The sequence below is a fragment of the Rutidosis leptorrhynchoides genome, chromosome 8 (genome assembly GCF_046630445.1).
Source record: "Rutidosis leptorrhynchoides isolate AG116_Rl617_1_P2 chromosome 8, CSIRO_AGI_Rlap_v1, whole genome shotgun sequence".
Lineage (NCBI taxonomy): Eukaryota > Viridiplantae > Streptophyta > Magnoliopsida > Asterales > Asteraceae > Rutidosis > Rutidosis leptorrhynchoides.
In genome coordinates this window covers 53659007-53665006 of record NC_092340.1, presented here as the reverse complement: position 1 = coordinate 53665006, position 6000 = coordinate 53659007, and positions in this window count along the sequence as shown.

The following is a 6000-nucleotide window of genomic DNA, read 5'->3' as shown; positions in this document are numbered from 1 at the left end:
CTTGATTAAATTGATGTAAATGCCATTTGAAACTTGTTTAATTGCTAGTAATGGTTGTTTTAACATGTTATTTGAGTTGAATGCTTATGAACTTTGTAAACATTTTCATATATGCTTATTTGAAAAAGTGTAGAATTGTAAAAAATGTGAAAATGCGTATAAGTTTAATTTTGATTTAACATGTTATTGTAATTGTGTTAATTTGTTATTTTGCTAACACTAATGCATATTTGGATGTACAAATTTTGTGTTTAATGTGTTTTGCAGAGATTTACTAATACTGATGGTGCATCATCATCATCTAGACAACCACAACCGGAACCTGAGCCAGAATTGCAATACGAGCCAGAACCCGAACAAGAACCACAACAGGAACAACAACATCAACCTGATCAACACGTACCTTATTATGATCCGCTACAATTTGTTGATGCCTTCATAGTATTTCTGATGCATCCACCAGTAGAATACACAACAATTTCTGAACACACATTGCATCCTAATCTGAGATTCGATAGAAGCTGGAGAGATTACCCGACATATCAAAGTAACAAATTCAAACTGATACCGAAAAATGTAGGAGTGCCGAGGGTAATCGATTGGGAGCCTTTAGAAAGGTTCCAACTAGTTAACTCAGTTAGGGAGCATCTGATCCAAAGGTCTGGCAGTTCTTCTTTTTCCGATTGGGAACGTCTATTCACCATTCGTAGGCCTGTATATAAGGAATGGTGTATTGAGCTTATGAGTACTATAGCTTTAAATGCAGATGTAGATAGATTAGATGATATAAGTTTTTTTAGATTTATACTTGGTCGTAGGATGTACAGGATGTCCATGCTGGACATGGCCAGGGCATTACAGATTTACACTCCTGGTGAATTACTACTACCCGATTGTATGAATTTGATTTATCGTGGTGAAAGGGAAGATAGGAATTTTGACGCAAACGCCGTCTGAAGGCGTATGTCAGATTATAATGTTTTTACGCTGGGAGGAAAACACTCCTACTTACATACTAACAAAGCCGAGCTTCGTATAATTCATAGATTTTTGGCTAACTCGATTACACAGAGAGGTCACAACAAGGAGAAAATGACCTTACATGATTTATTTTACCTAAAGTGTATTCGAGATCCAAGAGGCTTTGTTAATATCCCTTACTGTGTTGGTTTTTATTTGTCTAAGATGGTAGAAGGAATACAGGAAGGGGGAATAATAGGAGGAGGTATTTTTGTTACTCTCATTGGAGAGTATTTGGGTGTACATGGGGATTAAGGGGGTCCACTTTTGGAATGTAGGGAACAGGTTGAGCCTTTAGGATTGAGGGTCTATCAGGGTGCTAAGGTATTAAAAAGCAGACGCAATCAGGCAATACCCTGGTAGTCATCCTCAGGTAGAGAGAGGTTCAGATGAGGAAATGGAGGAAGCGGATGACATTAGGGATGTCATTAGGGAGGCTATGACTGACGTCTACCAGCGTGTAGATGAGGTGGAGATGACAAACGAGGAGAGATTTAGTCGGATGGAGCAGTGACAAGCCTGGAATGATTACGAGCATTCCAGACAACGACAGCATGATAGATGGGAATATCATCAGTGTCAGATCATGAACCGGCTGTCACCTCAGGATCACTACGTCCCAACCCGACCTGCTTACTATCCTCCACACCAGCCCGAGATAAGACCATCATATACTCTCTACGACCCTAACCAGGCCTATCAGTACACCTATCACCAACCATGAAACCCGGACGACGACATGAACTGGAACCCCTATCCAGATTGATATAGTTCCTGTTGGTGATTTCTATGATTTTTATCTTTTTATTATTTCTATTTATTTATGTTTAAACACATTATATTTTGATACTTTTATTGTAATGTTTAATATTTTTATTTGTTGTACTAATATTTCATATTTGATTTGAAAGTGGGATTTTAAGTCCCATTTCAAATTACCATGCATGTTTATATTTATATTGTATGTATTTTATTTCATGTACACAACAGGGTAAAACAGCGCATTTTCAAAGACTGGCATTAAGTTCAGCAAAAGCTACTGATTTTGACGACAAAATGAAAAACAAATGTGATGTAACAACGAGACGGAATGAACAAATGATGTGCACCATTTATCATTCAGCAAACAAACGCCAATATATTTGGAAACTTTGGTAAAATTTAATCATTTTTCTACGCTAATCACCCTCAATAATTTAAATTGTTACTGATTTCTTGCAAATGAGGGCATTGCAAGATCTTAAGTGTGGGAAGTGGTTAAATTCTTTCGGATTTTTAAAATTTTTAATTTAAACACTTGGTTACCATTAAAAAATACTAGTAACGCAGTAGTTGTATTAGAATCTAGTGCTCTCTGATAATAAAGAACAGCCCTAGTCTTATATACTGACTACCAAATTCTAGTAAAAATTTTCAAAATTTTCAAATAAATGAATTCAAAATCATATTTATACATATTTATGAACGATAAAACTAGGTGTTAACACCGAAATTATTGTCACCTCGGAAAGGACATAAATTGAGAAACAACCCAAAATGTTAGAATTCATTTAAAATAAAATAGAAGACAGTAAAAAGGCAAAGAAAGGAAAATAAAAGCCAAGTATGGGAAAAATTTACCAAGTTATTTAAAACATATATCACATATTTTCGTACAAATAATTGAAGATACTTTTGTTTTGGACAAAATTAACCGTTTTACCCGGTAAATTGTAATATATTTAAAAGAAAGATGGATCTACACGATGAATCAATTCCGTCATTAAAAGGAAGTAAAGTCTTCCGGAAAAAACACACGCTTCTTGATTTAGGTCAGGAAGTTGTCGTCCAGACCAGCTGTAGGTTGACGAAAAATCTAAAAAAATGTCATCACTAAAATCAGTAGGAAATTCACGGACCTCAGCATCAAACAGGGTCGCCAAGTGGTCAGACTTATCCTAACCATGAGAGGATCTGTCTCGTAAAATGGGGAAGGCGCCGTGCAAATTAGCTTGATAAGACTAATGAATCAGATCCCCATAAAGGATAATCTCCTTAAAGATCAAAAATCAGCTTTTAAGACTGATATTACTCAATCCTTAAGATTGACTTTTAAAGATTAAGAATTCAAACTCATGGAATTCAATGATATCTAAACTCGAGCTTGAACGAGAAAATATTTTGATCAAAATTACAAACCGATTTGTTTTCTGAAAACCCATTTTTAATGCATTCATTACCATTGAACGTAAAATCCTAGGAATTCACCTGAAATTCATTAGGTCACCTGAACCAAATCGGGTGTCAACCGTAAGAACGGTGGTTGCATAGCATGGTCAAAGACAGGACCTTGTGCCAGATCGAAAAATTATAGGGTGAGCTTTACTATTGCTCCTACAAAGGATAGTAATTGCATCCGACACGATATAGACCATAATTAAAAGCATGTCAGGGGACATTGCCTTAACAGTTGCTTGTTCAACGCTTTCCTTTACAACCGGACGGTAGTTTACCGAAAGGTAATATACGGAGCAAGTATACTGGACGTGTTGCTTTCCCAATACAAGGTTAGCAAGTGGGTGACACAAAACCGCAAGTTTTGAGCTAAAATTTTCAAATCTGAAACCCAACAAACCCACAAAAACATTTTGCAAACACCGGTGAAGGGTTATTCCGGAAAACTTATCTAGGGTAAAAACTAGATTGAATTTTCAAAAGATCAAATGTTTTCATAAAGATCCAATTTCCTAAAGGATCTAATTTTTCATAGTCATGTGGGACTGTAAACCACATCGTTACTACCATTGTTCATACCGCCATATAAAAATCACTGATGTATAAAGTGTGAAGAATAAAGAAGTGATTCTAGTATTTTTATTTCAAGACTATATTGCTTGAGGACAAGCAACGCTCAAGTGTGGGAATATTTGATAATGCTAAAAACGAACATATATTTCATAGCATTATCCCTCAAGAAAGACAAGCTTTTAGTTGCAATTGTTCTATTTACAAGTGATATTCGTTTAAATAATAAAAGGTGAAGACAAAAGATAGATTCGACGAATTGAAGACGCAAACGACCAAAAAGCTAAAAAGTACAAAGTACAATCAAAGTGGTTCAAATTATTGATGAGAAACGTCACGAAATTACAAGAGTACAAGACGCAAAACGCAAAGTACAAGATATTAAATTGTACGCAAGGACGTTCGAAAATCCGAAATCGGGACCAAAGTCAACTCTCAACGCTCGACACAACGGACTAAAAATTACGAGTCAACTATGCACATAAATATAATATAATATTTAAATAATTCTTAAAATTATTTATATATTATATATATATTTATAAACCGTCGGCAAGAAGCAAACAAGCTCATGTGAGCTGGAAAAGCAGGCCATGCGATCGCATGGCCTGGCAGTTATAATACCATGCGATCGCATGGTGAACAGTAGCTGGTCACACTCCTATAAATTTCGCAGTTTGGTGATCAATTTAACATATCTTTTCTTCTTCATTCACTCAACGATATATATATATATATATATATATATATATATATATATATATATATATATATATATATATATATATATATATATATATATTATAATTTTAATTTTAATTTTAATAATAAGGGTATGTTAGCGAATGTTGTAAGGGTGTAAGTCGAAATTCTGTCCGTGTAACGCTACGCTATTTTTAATCATTGTAAGTTATGTTCAACCTTTTTAAATTAATGTCTCGTAGCTAAGTTATTATTATGCTTATTTAAGTCGAAGTAATCGTGATGTTGGGCTAAATATTAAAATTGGGTAATTGGGCTTTGTACCATAATTGGGGTTTGGACAAAAGAACGACACTTGTGGAAATTAGACTATGGGCTATTAATGGGTTTTATATTAACTTAACGATACCTCGTTAATTTAATATATAAACTTATAATTTGACGTATTTATATATAACCACATACGCTTGACTGGGTACGGTGGGCGGGTTATCTATAAATACCAATAATTATTCATTTTACCGGACACGGAACTGGATTAATAGTTAATGGACTAGTTGAAACAGGGGTGGATTACATTCAAGGGTAATTGGTGTAATTGTTAACAAAGTAGTAAAACCTTGGACTACACGCAGTCGATAACCTGGTGTATTCATTAAACAAAGTATTAAGACCTTGTTACAATTCGAATTCCCAATTAGTTGGAATATTTGACTTCGGGAATAAGAATAATTTGACGAAGACTTCCGCATTTTATGATTATGACTGATGGACTATTATAGACAAATCCGTATGGACATATCGAATAATCCAGGACAAAGGACAATTAACCCATGGTAATAAACTAAAATCAACACGTCAAACATCATGATTACGGAAGTTTAAATAAGCATAATTTCTTTATTTCATATTTAATTGCACTTTTAATTATCGCACTTTTATTTACTGTCATTGTATTTAATTACACTTTTAATTATCGTACTCTTTAATTATCGCAATTTTATTTTATCGCACTTTTAGTTATCGCAATTTCATTATCGTTATTTAATTTACGCTTTAATTTAAGTTATATTTATTTTTAATATTTTACATTAGGTTTTAACTGCGACTAAAGTTTTAAAATCAACAAACCAGTCATTAAATGGTAAAAACCCCATTTTATAATAATAATACTACTTATATATATTTATGTATTTTTACAATTATAAGTTAAAAATATAGCGTTAAACTTTGCGAGTTCCCTGTGGACGAACCGGACTTACTAAAAACTACACTACTGTACGATTAGTTACACTGCCTATAAGTATTGTAGCAAGGTTTAGGTATATCCATTCTATAAATAAATAAATAACTTGTATAAAATTGTATCGTATTTAATAGTATTTTGTAGTAAAAATATAACTATTTTGTATACACCTCTACGCACATCACTATGAAAGCGTTGATTAGTCGAGTCCCACGGATGGCGCCAAATGATCAAACCAAAATTGTTCG